Genomic DNA, 18,769 nt, shown 5'->3' with positions numbered 1-18,769 from the left:
GACGGCTGCTTTTGTGTAGTTCTCTCTGACTCCAGAGTCATATTTGCAGGAATGAGCCTGAGTTTGCAGTGCAAGTATGAACTCATTTTCTTGTGGTCTAGTGTTTTGACTCAGGGATCTAATATTTTATTATTTATTTTTGGTATAAGCATACAACATGCATGATCATAGGGTATCCACAATATCAAGAACTTATCATTTTTTTATGTTAGGAACATCTAATTCTACTCCCAAAGAATTTATTTTGAAATACATAATAAATTATTAACTATAGTTGTCCTCTTGTGCTATCAAATACAGCCGAGTATATGTTTGTACCCATTAACCATCCCCTCTCCGTCTGTCTATCCCCGCTGCACTTTCCTGCCTCTGGTATCCATCCTTCTATTCTCTATCTCCACTAATATTTTAAGGGAACTAGAACAATTTTAATATAATAATTTTAAGGCATATGGGTGAAAATTTTCACATGAGTAAAGATTTTAAAAATACTAAATATGAAAATGAAAAGTCATTGTATACTTTAGACTTAACAACATGAGTGGTAATATATTGATATGGCTTAAAACATGGGGACCAATTCTTCTTATGCTACCGAATGTCCAATTCATGAAATTAAACAAACCTTGCAGAAGCAACCTGTTCTGCTCACTTGTCCCACTTTTTGTTCTCTGCAGCCAGTGAATCAAATCAGCTTTATTTTCACCTACACTGATTTTTGGTCCTGACATCATAACTGATTTAACTTTGTCCTTGGCCACAATGACTTTTGCGATGGCCCAGGAACAAAATACTCATAAGCTCCTTTACCATACTCCACATAGCCAAATGCTAAAAATGACATTTCATTAATTCAAGCTGCCAAATTGTCACCGTGCTGTCCCAGGTAGGAATCTTTACATGCATTTCTTGCTTATTTACATAGGTTTATATTTTTACCTACAAATAATTTTTGTATACTTTTGTCCTTTATTCATTTCTTTATTTATTGACTCTTTCAACACAGGTTTCATGGAACACATTCTGGGCAATGCCTGGGAAACTTGAGATGCCTTGGTCACATCTGTCTGCTTTTATAGAGTGTATAGTCTATTAGAAAGGATAATAACACATCAAGTATACAGTGCATTGTTTTCTGTTCTGTTCCTTAACAAACCGTTCCTCTCTACTGAACATTTTCTTCCTTGCTTATGTTCTTTTGTATTTTTAATGAATATACAAAGTGACTTCAGTGTTAAAGCCTATTGAACAAAAAGCCACAAATCTAGTCCCTAGTTAGGTATGTCATAAGCAAAGCAGTGAAGGCATTTGATCATTTCTGACACTTCTTTCAGGCTGTTTTTGCTTTTTGCTAACATGAAATTTTGGATGGGAGGGTGATAGAACAGATAATATAGCAAGATAAAAGATGGTTAAAAGAATATGTAATAAGATAATAAGAATTAGTAATACCTTTAAAAGATATTTTTAAACACATTACATTTGCATTTTTTTCTCTTATGTTTTGTTATTTCAATGGAGAAGAAAATTAAAACAAAATTCTTACACAGTGTTCTGGAGTATCTTTCATTTGCTATCAAAGAGCCTATTTCCCTTCTGCTGGCAATTTTCCCAAAGCAAGGTAACATTGAATAGGTGACAGCATTATTAAAAAAATCAAGAATAAGATTTAACTCTAACACATGTTCTTTGAAATCATAAAATCATGTTTGTATTTTAAAAACATATCTCTCTAAATTATTCAGAAATTGACTTTAAAATATTGGACAAGATTTTGTAATAAAATCAAGTGTCTTAGATAAAACTCTGCTTTAGTATAAATGTCTTGCCTTCTATCTTTTTACCACAAGTCTCTTCTTGGTTGGTTTAGTCTAAACAACTTTGAGGTTTGTCTTTGGTCCATCTTTCAAGCTATGGAATGATGCCACATTAACCTTCTCACTCTCTCTTTTTTTTTTTTTTTTTGGCTGGGGCCGGTTTGAACCCGCCACCTTTGGTATATGGGGTCGGCACCCTACTCCTTTGAGCCACAGGTGCTGCCCCAGTCCTGCTCACTCTGTAAGGGTCTTCTCCTGTCTCGCCTCACCCTGGCAGCATTCTGTGGCATGACTCTGTGGGATAAACGCCCTCCTCGTACACACTCTGTGCAGTGTTGTGTTACCACACTGCCCCCCTCGCCTCAGGCGGTGTGTCGGGAACATATCCATTTTCTTCACCAGCCATCCCCCAGCACCTGGCATACAGAAGGTGCTCAGTGGTGAAGGAAGTTACACACTCCCTTAGACTCCCTTAGTTCTGGATAGTTCTCTGCATGTTTCTTTGCCTGATTGTATTGCAGTGTTTAGGTTAATCTCCAATAATACCTTTCTTAGGAATTCAAACATTAAAACAATTTATGTCTCCATGATTTGACAGGAGATTTGTTCTGATATTTCTTTAATATCATCCAAAGAGAAAGGCCTGCATTAACTGCATATCATAGCTACTTTAACATTTTTATTTTACATTTTTTTCTAAGAAGCAGGCATAGAAATAAGAATGTTCTTGTTTCTGTTCCTTCTGGACTGATGATGTTCCAGTGTCATTGATATGTATCTACTGCTATAATGGGCATCATGCATCATGTAGCATTCAAATCAGTACGTATTAGGGACTGGCTTGTTAACACAGTTTATGTAAGTAAACCTTCAAATAAACCTCTGACATATAAGCTGTTTGTTTTCTTCTGTGAACAGTCTTGAGTCACAGAGAGCTAAATAATGTGCAGTGTTGCTCTGTCAAGTGCTGGGACCGGGATGCAAATCCAGATCTTGACTTCAAAAGCTTTGCTTTAACTACCACCCTGCAGTGCCCTCACCTGGACATCATCCTGGTGGCATCTGGTAAACCTGAGAGAACTAAAGCTGTGAGCCTTGCCCAGCTGGGCACAATCAGTTCATTACTCGGCTTCCTGCGATGAAAGCCTTACCTTTAGGATGAAGCTTTTTTTGTTATCACATTGTGATGGAGCTCTTGATTTCTGCATAAGGTAGAGAACCTCCTTTCCCTCTCTTTCTTACCCCATTTTTACTTTATTTGTATGTGTGTCAAACAATAATCATTTTATTCTCATTCTGAGATGACAGAGGGAAGTCCTTGAGAAAGGCAGAAACCAACATCCCCATCCTAGTGTCCCTCATTGAAATGAATAATATCAAAGGAATCTGGAAAAAAACAGAACCCTGCACTCCTTCCCTCTGACCTGATCATTAGGAAAAGGTGAGGTGCTGGGAAGGGAAGACACGCCTCTGACTCGGAACTCATCCCTTGGTTCCTGGCATGAATGATTTTTGCAGATGTAGAACTTAAGCAGTTAAAATTACTTCCATGCTGTCTTTCCTGCCTAATATTTTTAAGATCACTGGGTGTGTCTTGGGAGCTTGATGTGCTCTTTACATATTTTTTATAGCAAAGACCTTACCCAGTGTCCATTATATATGGTTGACAACATTGTGAGGTAACTAATCCCAAAACAAGGTAGCCTAGATGTTGAATGATAATAAGAAGCAACAAAATACGTTATTTCATATGAAAACATTACAATTCAATTCCTTTATAGCTTTTGAAATTAAAGTTAAAAAAAAAATCCTCTATAGGCTCAATGCCTGTAGCTCAGTGGCTAGGGCGCCAGCCACATACACCAAAGCTGGCGGGTTCAAATCCAGCCCGAGCCTGCCAAACAATGACAAGTATAGCCAGGCGTTGTGGTGGGCACCTATAGTCCCAGGTACCAGGGAGGCTGAGACAAGAGCATCACTTGAGCCCAAGAGTTGGAGTTTGCTGTGAGCTATGACTCCACAGCACTCTACCAAGGGTGACATAGTGAGACTCTGTCTCAAAAAGAAAAAAAAAAAAAGGTTGCTGCTTGGGTCCCATATTCAGAATTGTGAAATAAAAACACCTAGAATAGTTGTGGCTTTTAAAAATATCACTTTTTATTTCTATTTAAGTTTTCTAATTAATCATCGCTGAGATGATTATAATGTGCAGGTGAGGTTGAGCACTGCCTACAATTGTTTGTTAAGGTTTAATTTATGAGTTAAAGCTTCGTGTACTTCTTTGACTTTCTCAAACAGAGAAGACAGTGGCTCCTAAATGTGGCTGGTCATCAAAACACCTGGACATCTTTTTAAAATAGTCCCAATCTCCGCACCACATACTGAAATTCGTCTTCAGTAAGTCCTTGCATTCACGGCATCCACAGAATTTCTTCCAAGTATTCCCCATCTCTTTCTCCTCCCGCATTATCTGCCCTGCCAGTTCCTTAACCTATTACAGCTGTCCAGAACCAGAGGCCTCCTTCTCTCCCAGTGAGTGTCCTGTTCATTTCTCAGGATTCTCAAGAGCTTTCAGTTACTTCTCCTACTTGCAAAACAAGAGAATTGGGTAGGAAAACAATATACTATTTAAAGAGTGCGGTCAACTTAGGAAATGGAAAGACCAGCAGGGAATTTCTGGTGGTTCCATGTAGGCTGTGGAAGGGAAGGGCTCCTGTGTTAATATTAATATTTTCCCTGTCCTGTGATGATCTGCCTGAGAGCACAGAGAAATAAAATCTCTCTCTCCCTAGCACACATACTACAGTCATTCCTTCTTCCATGTAAATTTCTCATCATCTAAGCACATAAGAACTATTGAAAAAATATTGTTTTATTGGTATCAAGTAACTGATCTGATGTGGTTCAAATAAAATATTGCATTAAAAGTTAAGGCCTATGAATGTGGCTATAACTCCCTTTTCTGCTCCTAACCAAGGATGTGATGTTGGACAGATGATCTTTTTGCATTACTGTTTTCTCATTTCTAATGTGGGTTCTTTGAGAAGATGAAACATAAACAATACACGTCCAGAGCTTAGTGTATTTCCTGGATTATTTGCTCATTTAAGAGTAGCTATCTATTATTATCAGTTATCAGCATTGTTTTTGTGTATCTCTTCATGGACCCCCAATATAAAAGGCTAAGCACATGAAGAAAATGCTATGCATCATTCTGCTATCTATTATGCTGTAGAAAGGGCTGGCTCCATCATTTAACATTTCACATTTGTTGTAAGTGTTCACCTGTCCATCAGGGGCTGCATCACACTCTTGAATACCACAGCAGTCTATTGGTATGATCAGTATCCTAACCGCTATGGTAAGATACACATTGTCACACTAAGTATAGTGTGTACATTTTATTTTAGCCCCTAATGTCCAGAATCTAACTCTTCCCACTATAGCCTTTCAAAACCACCTTACATCGTGTAGCAGAATTTGTTCATCTGAAATACATTTTAAAATAACATTTTAGGCACCGATTGTGTATGCCCTTTAAACCTGACTACTGTACCTCATCTTCCCATTGTGAGATCTGTAAATGAGATAAAAAGCAGCATCCCTCTCACTGACTTTTCTCTCCTAGTGTTCTACAGAACACGCTCACTGGCCCATTGCTGAGCCCCTGTCTCCATCTTCTCCTCACACACCCACACCTGCCGCTGCTAGACAGACAACAGGGGCTGCAGATGCCCTAAGCTCCACCAGCCCCTTCCCAGGGACCACACATTCAGTGCCTGCCACAGTGTAACATGTGAAGCAAATGCCTGTTAGGACTTGTCAGCTTGGTTGAAGGAACAGTGAGAGGTCACTCAGTATTTAATTTAACACTAGGTTTCTAGAGCTTGGAATTCAATTCCCATAAGTTTTTCACAACTAATTAAGTAACATGTAATGCTTTCTCTTAATCCATGTCTGAAAGTGGGTTTCTTTTGTTCCGTGGTTAAATTTGAAATTGTATATGTCCAAAACATTGTGTAAATTTATCCTTTTAAACTGAAAAGGGCATAATGAGATGTAAAGGCCATAGGGAATCAAGAAGGGAGGAGTGGGGAAGTAGGGGTAAAAACATACCTGCTGGATGCAATGAACACCATACAGGCAATAGGCACACTAAATGCCCAAACTTAACCATTGCAAAAGGTTTCTATATAGTTAAATCATTTGTACCTCCTTAATATTTTGAAATTTTTTAATGGAAAAAATGACAAATTTATGTCTTACACAATGTAAACTAACAAATCTGAACTTTAGATATAAAATATAGCATTTTGATACTGACAAATACAAAAAGGATTAAGCAATTTATTTTTAAGGAGATGTACCTTTCTCTTCACATACAAAAATGTGTAGACATACAGGATAAGCAACTCTTTCTGATTCAGTTTTCCATTTGTTAAACATAAACTAAAAACATTAGGCTAATACCTTTGAGGAATTCTTTGTGTATTGAATATGTTTCTTGGTGCTCAAGTAAATTGCTTATCTATATATAACCTGTAATTCTGATTTTATGATGATTAACAAGCTAAGTCTACCAACAAGATCTGATTTCCATTATTTAGATATTATTGTTTAGTTTATCAGTGGTGAAGACCATCATTGGTATCAAATGATCATTCAAATATTTCTTGTTTCTTTTGCACAGATGTTCATATATACATTTCAGAATCATTTGCTCTTAGACCATTTCTTAGGGACCCATATTTTAAGTTTTTGAAATTATGGACACAACAGCTGTATAGCATCCCACGTGTTTCTTAAAAACAACAACAACAACAACACTGAAGACCAATGAGTTGCCTTTTGGAATTTTGTGAAGCAGAAACTTAAAATTCTCAAGAAACTTTTGGTGGTTTTATGATATAAACTCCTGCATCAGCTTCCTTATAAATTATATATGTGGGAAGGACATTTTAATTTATTTCTCATCTTTATTTTCCTTTGATAATATTAGTATATTCACGATATTTCTAAATAGTGAATAATTATTATTATTATTATTTATTTATTTATTTATTTGCAGTTTTTGGTCGGGACTGGGTTTGAACCTGCCACCTCTGGCATACGGGGCTGGCACCCTACTAATTTGAGCCACAGGTGCTGACCTATTTATTTTTTAGAGACAGTTCCACTTTATCACCCTTGGTAGAGTGCGGTGGCATCACAGTTCACAGCAACTCCAACTCCTGGGCTTAGGCGATACTCTTGCCTCAGCCTCCTGAATAACTGGGACTATAGGCGCCCACCACAACACCAAGCTATTTTTTTTGTTGTTGCAGTTTGGCCAGGACCAGGTTCAAACCTGCCACCCTCAGTATATGGGGCCAGTGCCCTACCCACTGCACCACAGGTGTCACCCCAATAGTGAGTAATTATTTTACACTTGAATTATTAGAAACAAAATATACAGTAAAACTCTCTAGGATTGGCAATAATGCCTGCGCTATAATATGGTAATTTGTGAAAATGGGAGCAAGATAGCAGACTAGAGGTTATCTCCTCAGCACCCATGTGTGGTGAGATTTGGGAGAAAGGACTCTGGCTGGAATATCCTGCCCAAAACATCACTCCAGGAGCACAGTGAGACAGCAGGGGAAACCAAGAGCCAAGGAAGTCAGGAGCAGTTGAAAACCAGCATAGAAGGCCAGTGCCTACGTGTGTGCAGAGGCTGGTGAGCTTTCTGGCAGAGGGCTAGAGATAGCAAATGCCTGTACTGCATGGGAGGTGCCACAGGAGGGCTTAAGTGACTGGGTGAACTGGGAGGGTGCCTGGCACGTGAGATTGAACCACTGGGTGGGGTTGAATCCAATCAGTTTTGCTGTTAACAGTGCACCACCATTGTGGGAAGGCCACAAGTCAGGGCCCCAGCCTGTGGCCATCTCTGGTACATCTGCTGAGCTCCAGCAACCACACTTGAAGTGACTTGGAAGGTGCTGCACCATGGGGTAACCCCCTTTGTGGCCAATTGGAAGGTCAAGAAGTGTGGTGAGAGATTCTGGCTCCAAAGCCTGTAGGGATTGAATGCTAGAAAAGTGACCAAGTTCTAATTGAGGGTAAGTGGATCAGGAAGACCAGACAAGGTCTCCTTGGCAACTACATACTGCCTTCTAGCACCCATCTTATATAGTAGAATTAGTGTGCATATTTTGCAGCTTCTAAGTCTGGAGTGTCACCTGGTGTCTAGGAAATATATTACATTATACATCTTTTTTTTCTCTTTTTTTCCTAACTTCTCAGAGCACCATCTGATGTCCAGGCAATATATTGCAATTTATTTATTTATAAATTTTTTTTCTAGGCTTTAAATATTTATTTTGTCATATATATTTTTTCGTATTTACTTCAATGTTAAGGGTTCCATTTATGGCACAGTTTTCTGCCATTTGTTTTTCCTTTCTTTTCTATATCTCTCCTTTATTCTTTGTTTTTGTAGAGATTTTTCTACTTTTCTCACCTTTCCCTCAAATATTTCTCAAACAACAACTAAGTTCTCCCTCTTTATTTTACATTTTATATAATGTTATTTTTAATTTTCTTTATCTGTTCTTATCATTGCTATTATTTTTTTTTCTGGTCTGTTCTGTTCCATTTCATTCTGTATAATATTTATAGGATAGAACCTCAATCTGAGGCCTGGGATGAGCTGTCAAAGCATTGGCCTGGCTCAAGGATGCTCTGAGGCCCTAGCCTAGGAGAGACTTCCAGCTTTGGTATTTTGAAGGACTGTATTGGTAGCTCCCCACATGACACACTGCTGATTTTCTTCTATATTTGGTGGAGGGGGGGCCTTTGTTTCTGTGTGGTGAGGAACTCCTGACTTTGAGGGACCCACCACACCAAACAGCCCAGAGTCCTACTATTACAGGACTAAGCACTTTTCCAAAGACCACTACTCCTCTTGTCTATCTCTTTCTATTCTTCCCTCCTATTTTTAATTGTTTTCTTTATCCATCTTATTTTCTCTTTTTGTTTTCTCCCTTCATCCTTTTACCCTTCTCTTTAATTTGGTCCTATACCTAAAGGACACTTCAACACCTAAGCACAAAAACAAGGAAATTTAAAGAGAAGGCAGAAGTGATAGGAAAAAGGAGAAGAAAGAAGTGAACAAGAAAACACACACACACACACACAAACATGCGAGAGGAACAACAACAAAAAAATTCTGGAAACATTAAAAACCAGAACAGATCAACCCACCCAAGGGATCATGAGGTAGCTACCACAGAGGATAACCCTTATAAAGAATTTATGAAAGTGACAGAAAGGGAATTTAGGCTATGTTGGCAAAAAACAATGAAGAGAATTGAAGGGAAAATGGAAAATCACCAAAAGAAGGAAACCCAAAAAATGACCCCCGAAAATGAATGAAAGACATGATACAAATAGAAAGGATATAAATATCAGAGGTTAAGGAATTGAAGGAGTCATTTAGAAAACTTAAAAATGCAGTAGAAAATATCAATAACTGATTAGACCATGGAGAAGAAAAACTATCACAGCTAGAAGATAAGGCTCTTGAGCTAACTCAGGCATTTAAAAAGGCAACAAAGAAGAGCATTAAAAGCATAGCAATTGCTTAGAAAATTATGGAACTTCATGAAGCATTCAAACATAGGTATCCCTGAAGGGGAAGAAAAATGACCCAAAGGAATGGAAACTCAACTGGAGGATATGACAAATGAAAATTTCCCAAGCATCACCAAAGACTATGACGCACTGCTTTTAGAGGGATATCAAACCCCAGTTCACCTCAAAGCCCACAGAGCATCTCCAGGACAAATTTCACTAATGAATATTGATGCAAACATTGTCAGTAAAATCCTAGCAAATATATTACAGTTACACATTTAAAAAAGTTATACACCATGATCAAGTAGGCTTTTTCCCGGGGATACAAGATAAGTTTAACATACACAAATCCATAAATGCAATTCACCACATAAATAGAAGCAAAAAGAAAGACCATATGATCCTCTCAATAGATGTGGGAAAAGCTTTCAACAAAATTCAGCATCCTTTTCTAACAACAATTCTTAACATCATAGGCATAGATGTCACATTTCATAAACTGATTGAAGCCATCTATAATAAACCTACAGCCAATATCATACTGAATAGAGTAAAACAGAGTAAGCTTTTCCACTTACAACTGAACCAGATAAGGATGTCCACTGTAATTGCTACTATTCAATATAGATCTGGAAGTTGCAGCCAATGCTATCAGGCAAGAGAAGAATATCAAGGGCATCCAAATGAGAGATGAGTAGGTCAAAATCTTGCTTCTGCTGATGATTTTATCTTATATTTAGAAAACCCCAGAGACTCAACCCCAAGACTTCTAGATGTGATCAAGAAATATAGTAACATCTCAGTGAACAAAATCTAGGTTTGCAAATCTTTAGCCTTGGTATACACCAATAGCAGCTAAGTTGAGAAGCAAACCAAAAATGTAATACCCTTCATAGTAGTTCAAAGAAAATTAAATACCTGATAATAAACCTAAAAAAGGATGTTAAGGACCTCTACAGAGAGAATTATGAAAACCTAAGAAAAGAAATAACAGAAGACGTTAACAAATAGAAGAACATAGCATGCTCTTGGCTGGGAATAATCAATGTTGCTAAAATGTCTAAACTAGCCAAAGCAATATATAGATTCAATTCAATCCCCCACTAAAATGCCAACATCATACTTTGAAGAACTGGAAAAAAATAATTTTTTGATTTCTATGGAACAAGAAAAATAAAACCCTATAACCAATGTAATTTTTAGTAATGAAAACAAAGCCAATGACATAACCCTACCAGACTTCAGTTTATGTTACAAGTCAAAACAGTGATCAAACAGTATGGAATTGGCACAAAAATAGAGACATAGACATGTGAAACAGAATAGAAAACCTGGAGATGAAACCAGGCTCCTATTGTCATCTGATCTTCAACAAACCAAACAGAAGCATACACTGGGGTAAAGAATCCCTGTTCAATAAATGGTGCTGCAAGAACTGGATAACCACATGTAAGACTGAACCTGGACATGCATCTTTCACCACTTACAAAAATTGACTCAAGATAGATAAAAGATTTAAATCTAAAATATGAAATGATAAAAATTGTAGAACAAAGCATGAGAAAACTCTTAATGATGTCAACCTGGTGAAAGATTTTATGAAGAAGATTTCAGTGGCAATCACAATAACAAAAATAAACAAATGGGACTTAGTTAAGCTGAAAAGCTTTTGCATAGCTAAGGACACAACAATTGAAGCAAACATAAAACCTTTTGAATGGGAAAAGATATTTGTATTTTACAAATCTGACTAAGGGTTGATAATTAGAATCTGCAGAGAACTTAATCAACAAAAAAGAGCAAACAATCCCATCTATCACTGGGAAAGAGATATAAACAGAATTTTCTCTGAAGAGGACAGAAAGATGGGTATGAAACATGAAAAGAAAAAGCTTGTCATCCTTAATCATCAGAGAAATGCAAATCAAAACCACCCTGAGACTAGGCCCAATCACAATGTTCAAAAGCTGCAGATGCTGGTGTAGATGTGGAGAGAAGGGAAAACTTACACTGTTGGTAGGACTGCCAACTAATGCAGCCTCTTTGAAAAGAAGTGCAGAGTATCCTCAAAGAATGCCAAAAAATCATTTTATCATAAGAACATTTCCACTAGATTGTTTATAGCAGCTCAATTTAAAGTCACCAATATGGGGAAGCAACTCAAGGCCATCAACCCAGGAATGGATTAACAAGCTGTGGTTATGTATTCCATGGAATACTATTCAGCGATTAAAAAGGTGACTTTACATCTTTTTTCTTAACCTGGATGGATTTGAAACACATCTTTAAAAGTAAAATATCACAAGAATGGAAAAGCAAGTATCCAATGTACTCAATACTAATATGAAGCCAGTAGATGAACTAATACATGCCCACATAAGAGAAAAACTCAATCCATTTCCATGGGAGGGGAAAGGTAGTAGAAGTGGGGAAATAGGAGGGAAGAGGATTGGTGTGCTCCCACCTAATGGGCACAATGTCAGGGTACATGGCACAACTTCTGTGTACGGGACACAAGTATAACAGGCACTTTACCTAACAAATGCCAACATTGTAACCTAATCCTTTGCACCCTCTCTTGATCTGAAATAAACAATAATGATAATAATTTGGTTGTTTGTTATTCTGAAGCTGAATTCTTCAGTTACATTTTCATAGATAGATTCTAGGTTGCATTGAACATGGAAAAACAGATTGTATTTTATTTTTTGCATTTCACTCTGTTCCCTTTCTCTTTCAGTGTTAGAGAACATACCAGACACAGAAAGACTAAATTAAGGGCTTCATCCTCCATAATTCTCTCTTTGCTTTGATCTGCAAAGTTGTCAGATCCCCTTGATGTTTATAAGCCACTCCCTACCCCCAGCACTTATTCAGTGTTAAATGGTGGATGCTTTTGTTTTTCTTCATGGCATTCTTTAAGCACAGGGACAGACAACTGCAGGATATGTGGCCTAGAACCTCTACTCCTGGGGTACATAGTAAGATATATAGAGAGATAGATATAGTTTTTAAGATATATATAGAGTAAGATATATAGAGATATAGATATAGTTTTTTGTTTGTTTGTTTGTTTTTTACAGTGATCTGATCAAGGTAAATAGCATATCTATCATCTCAAACATCTGATTCTCTTTAAGCAGTGGGATAGAAATCTTTCTGGCAGCTACTAAGACAAAGCACATGAGGAATCTGCTAAAAAGGGATTAGGAAGTCTAGTCAAGGGCTATGTAGCTACAGAGATGCTCACTCTTTTCAGGTGCAATTCCACAAACGCTTACAGGATGTCTTTTCTGTGCCAAAGACTGAGAACAGCAAAATTAGAAGACAGCAACCCCTAGGCCAGGTTTGGATTTCTTCCAGAAGTTTCCTAGAACTTGGAGTTTTACTCTTTCTTAGATAATAAAATGAAAAGTCCAAGATCTACCCTCTTGAAGTCAGGAAAAATGACTTCTATCTTTGTCTGAGTTTTACATGGGAGGCTTTCTGGAAAAAAGAAATTGCCTTCAGTGAATTTCCATGGGCAAAAAAATTTTGAGGCAAAAAAGCATGAAACATGAAAGATGACTTCGGTCATCTTTTTTTGTCCTCAGTCCCACCTCTGAGCCTCTGCTCTCACTTTCTGTCTCTTGGGCATGTGTGGATGGCTCCTTTACTGGGTCACAGCACGTATTATGACCTTCTTTACAAAGATGAGAATAACCTAATTAGGATTCTACTCCCATACCCTTTGTTCTTAGTCATTCCCTTCTACATTATAGTTTTATTGTCTTTGTGTCTGTTGTCAAAATCCAAAATAATTGTGTGTATTTATCTTTCTTTTTCTGTATCTAAGTTATCTTATCTGAGTCATCTTATCTGATTTGAGTGTTAGTGCTATTCCAATGCCTAGAACTATGCTTAGAACATAGTAGGTACTAAATAAGTAATTATAAATTAGAATGGAGCAACTAAGATTAGAGAAAAAAACAAAGACTAAGTCATACAGACCTGCAATCAGCAATCCCATGGAACTTGAATTTTATGAAATGTTATAATATTTGATCATGATTTAAATATATAATCCAATATATTTTTAAACTATTTTTTCAAACTCCTGTAATCCAAAGATGACCTCATTTTCTTTCAGTGTAAGCCTGATCCTTCTTCTGTCATCTCTATTAAAGTGGAAGGCACTCTTAACTACTCATGTTAAAAACCTGAGAGTCATCTTTAATTATTTTAAATCCATTGACTCCCAAATCTTGATGGGCTGGAAAGTGAGAGGAGTTTTCTAATTACTGTTCTCTTAAAGGTCTTGTTTGGGTTATTTCCCAGCCAATAGAATGCAGCAGAAGTGACTTTATTCCTCAGCTTTTGGGGAAGCTTGAACTGCTATGTAAAAATTGTGACTACCCTGAAACCACCAGGCTGAGAGGCAATGGCTAAGCACTCCTGTTGATAATCCCCCTGAACCTAGCCTTCTAACCCTTCCCTTTAAAGGTAAGACTTGTAGGGAGGTCATCTTGGATCCTCTTCCCACTCACCTTCACTCCAAGCCATCTTCTAGCTGGAAACTACTCAGTGATCTCAGTTGATGCCATGTGGAACAGAAGAACCAAACAGCTGAGCCATGCCCCCATTCCTAATCAGCATGATTTTGAGATATTATACTCATAAATTATTGTTTTTAAAGCCATGACATTTTGAAGAATAGATTTTAAAAGGCTTTTGTCAATCACCAAAGCCTGTCAACCATATTGCCAATTATATTTTCTAAATGTTTCCCAAATTATTTCCTTCTTTGTTTGAGAGTGTCTTGAACTAGTATGTGTCACCTACTTTCCCTAGCTCTCCAATGTATCCCATTAAAATTCACTCCACTCCAAGTTAATGAGCTCACGAATGTTTCTGACATTAAAATGCTCCTATTAAAATGTAATTAAAGTACTATTTGTATTGTGGCAAAATATACTTAATGTAAAACTGATCATCTTAACCATTCTTTTTGTTTTTTTAATTCTTTATTAAATCATAACTGTGTAAATTAATGCATTTATGAGATACAATGTGCTGATTTGATATACAATGTGGAATGCTTACATCTAACTGATTAACATAACCATTTCCTCACTTACTTATTTCTTTTGGTAAGACATTCATACTCTATCCTTAATAGTTTAGAAATGTATCATTGCAATTTATACATTAGGTTAGATCCACCCAAATACCCTCCTTCATCCTGGACTCCCATCTCCCTTCTCCTTCCCCTTCCTTCCTTCTTTCTGAACTATAGTTATGTTTTACCATTCCTATAAATGTGTAGGTGATTATATACTGATTTCATAGTAGTATTGAACACATTTGATACTTTTTTTTCCCCATTATTTTGTAAGAAGAACATGTTCCAGCTCCATCCAGGTAAACATGATCAAAAATCATTTTACAACAGACATTTGGACCAGAATGTTTATTGCAGCCCAATTAATAATTGCCAGGTCATGGAAGCAGCCCAAGTGTTCATTGATCCATGAATGGATTAACAAATTGTGGTATATGTACACCATGGAATACTATACAGCTATAAAAAGATGGACACTTAACCATTGTTATTAAGTAGAGCCATATTGCTGTGCTACTGTCACCACCATCTATATCCAGAACATTTTCATTTTTCCAGACTGAAACACTGTACTCATTGAACACCTCTTCAATCCTCCCTTTCTCCAACTTCTGGTAGCCAGAATTCCACTTTCTTTCTGTATTAATTTGAGTACTCTAAGCACTTTATAGAAGCAGAATATTAATTATAGTGTTTGTCTTTGTGGCTGGCTTATTTCACTTAGCTGTATGCCTCCAGAGGTCACCCATATTATAGGATGTGTCAAAATTTCCTTCCCTTTTAAGGTCCAATAATATCCTATTCTATGTATATATAATATTTCATTTATCAATGAAACCATCATTAGACATTTGAATTGTTACCATCTTTTGGTTATTAGGACTGACACTACTATATTCTGTTATGACCTGCCTCTCTGTTCCTTACTTTTTGTGTCCTATAAAATTGTAATCTAAACCCCTTAATAGGATATATTGTATCTGAACCCTGACTTTCTGTCTGTTTTCACCTCTTGAACTTTCCCAATTTCCATTTTCTGCTCAGCAATTCTAGATACTCTGTGCCCTCTCCTGTGCTGTGCTCTGTGTATGTTCCTCTGTGCTTTTCCTCATTGTTTTATTAGCTTGAAATGCAACAATTACCTCTGACTAGATCCTACTTTTTCTTCAAGATGTTAAGACTCAGTGGTTAAAAAGTTCCCCATTTTTCTTGGTTCTCTCTCTTCTATATCTGGAACATGTATATTTACCCCATGATATTATAATTAATTATTTTAGGTCTTTTCCTTTCAGGAGACTATGACTCTTAGAGCCAGGAATCATAATTTTTATTTTGCTATATTCAGCAACTACATGGCACTGACACACAGTGTAAACTCAATAAATATTTGTGGAATTAATGTTTTCTTTTCTTCAAGGAAAACAATCCGTTTTTATAATGATTTGATGCCAGTCCTCCTAAGATATTTTATGTTGAGAAATGACTATTATTGAGGGGAAAATAACAAAGCTTTGTGTTTAATTTTTGTCCAGTGCCTTCTATGAATATAATACTGTAAATGCCACAGGGAAAGACAAAAAAATGTAAATAAGCTCCCTTTGGGACAGAGGAAGGCAGTTACTACTTAAATAATAATTAGGCAAACATGTCAAATGTATAGTTATTTAGTATAAGTTTGCTTTTAATTCTTTCAATGAAAGAACTAAGTAATTAGTTATTTTATGTTAAATTATATAAAATAATTTTAATACTATTGATTGATTTTATTTTAATTTCATACAGTTTGACTTTTACTTGGTCAAACAAATGTTGCTGAAATTATTATTCACATAGTGTTGACCATGTGAATAAAGTTTAGTTGCCAGGGTAGCAGTGATAGCTACTAAAATATGACAGATACTATTGTATGAACCATTTTAATTTTGCTCTTTCCATGTACTTTCCCATCTTATTCTATTCTGTTTTTCACTTATGTTTATCATTTCTTCATGGTCTATTGAATACTACTGATGATCTGTCCCTGAATGATACTTAGACTCCAGAGGTAGTTAAGGAAAAATGCTCACCATCCTAGGGCACATCTGTAGAATATTGAAGCTTCTGCTTGCTGATTGTGTGCATTGAGTGTTTAGAATGTTGGCCAACCATTTTTAGAAAAAGCATTGAGTGAATATGCAAGAAAATCTGTTATCCAGGGATATTGGAGAATATAGATCTAGAAGTACTACTAATAATACACTATTCCAAATTGCATAATTGTAAGTGCCAACATTTCTTGTTTATAATGTAATTAATTTGGATGAAAATCATTTGGCAAAAAAATTAACATCTTATATGATATCATCTGTTTCAATAAAACATACAGAATATAGCCTTTTTAAATAACTCAGAGCTTCAGAGTGGACCTCAGTTATTACATTTTGTGGTCTAGCTGTTAAGTTTAATTTAGTTTTTTTTTTTTTTTTTTTTTTTTTTTTTTTTTTTTTTTTTTTTTCTGTTTAGGATTCATTGAAAGTACAAAGAATTAGGTTACACTGATTGCATTTGTTAAAGTCTGTCTTATAATTATGTCCTGCCCCCAAGAGGTGTGCCATACACTGTGATGACTGACCCTCCACCCCCCACACTCCTACCCTCTCTCCACTTGCTCATTCCTACCCCCCTTATATTAGCTCATCTACTGCCTTCATATTAGAATTGAGTTCATTAGATTCTTGCTACTCCATTCTTATGATGCTTTATTAAGAAGAATGTGTTCTACCTCCATCCCAGTTAATACAAAAGATATAAAATCTCCATTTTTTTGGGGGGGGAAAGGAATATAAAACTATTTATTGACCACTGTTCACTATTATTTACAATAAAGTAAACAACATACAGTTGGATAACATTCTGATTATTATGAATTTTTTTTTATGGTGTCTGCTCAACCAGTAACCCAAATACTGAAAAGTTTTGAGTCTACATGTAAGGAATGATTTGGGGTAAGGAGAAAACATGCAGGTCAATAGTTTAGATTACAAAATTTGTTCACATATTTATGTCAACATGTATGAAACTGCCAACATGGTGCTGAATAGTATTCTGTGGTATATATATACCACAGTCTGTTAATCCATTCCTGGGTTGGTGGGCGGTTAGGCTATTTCTACATTTTGTGATTGTAAATCGAGCTGTGGTAATAGTCTAATGAAAATATCCTTATGATAAAAGGATTTTTTTTTTCTTCTGGGTAGAAACCTAGTAATGAGACTGCAGGATCAAATGGGAGGTCAAATTTGAGTTCTCTGAGGATGCTTCATACTTCCTCCCAGGTTGTATTAGTTTGCAATCCCAGTAGCAGTGTAAAAGTGTTCCCTTCTCTCCACATCCAGGCCAGCATCTGCAGCTTTGAGATTTTGTGATGTAGGCCATTCTGAGTTGTATATAGATCTTAGTTGTCAAGCTATTGTTCAATTCATAATATGCAAATATCTTTTCCAATTCTGAAGGTTGTCTGTTTGCTTTAGTTGCTGTTTTCTTAGCAATACAGAAGCTTTTCAGTTTGATTAAGTCAGATTTGTTTATTTTTGTTGTTCCAAATGCCACTGAAGTCTTCTTCATAAAATCTTTCCCCAGGCTGATACCTTCAAGTGTTTTCCTTACACTTTCTTCCACAGTTTTTATTGTTTCATGCCTTAGATTTAAATCTTTTATCCATCTTGAATCAATTTTTGAAAGTGGTGAGAGCTGTGGGTCCACTTTTAGTCTTTTACTTGTGGTTATCCAGTTCTCCCAGCACCATTTATTGAATAAGAATTCTTTTCCCCAGTGTATGTTCTTGCTTGGTTTCTCAAAGATCAGGTGGCTGTATGAGGTTAATTTTATCTTACAATTTTTTATTTGGTTCCAAATGTCAATGTCTCTGTTTTTGTTCCAATACCATGCTGTTTTGATCACTACAGCATTGCAGTATAGCAGAAAGTCTGGTAGGGTCTTTTATCACTAAGAATTGACTTGGCTATACAGGTTTTCTTCTGGTTCCATACAAAGCAAAGAATTATTTTTTCCAAATCCTGAAAGTATGATGATGGTATTTTAGTGCAGATTGCATTGAATCTATATTATTTTGGGAAGTATAGACATTTTTAAAATGTTGGTTCTTCCCATCCATGATATGTCTTCCATTTGCTAACATCTGCTATTTCTTTTCTTAGGGTTTCATAATTATCTTTGTAGAGGTCCTTCACCTCTCTCT

General features: G+C 36.4%; 1 protein-coding gene across 3 annotated transcripts in view; it reads left to right on the top strand.

Moving 5' to 3' along the window:
* TRPC4 (transient receptor potential cation channel subfamily C member 4) overlaps positions 1-18,769 on the top strand; it is a 262,688-nt gene that overhangs the window by 136,973 nt on the left and 106,946 nt on the right. The gene's annotated exons all lie outside the window — the stretch shown is intronic.

This window comes from Otolemur garnettii, unplaced genomic scaffold, assembly GCF_000181295.1.
Source record: "Otolemur garnettii isolate 467f Iridium unplaced genomic scaffold, OtoGar3 scaffold00154, whole genome shotgun sequence".
NCBI classification, from domain to species: Eukaryota; Metazoa; Chordata; class Mammalia; order Primates; family Galagidae; genus Otolemur; species Otolemur garnettii.
Note: the sequence above shows the minus strand (reverse complement) of the source record. Positions and strands in the feature narration are given on the sequence as shown.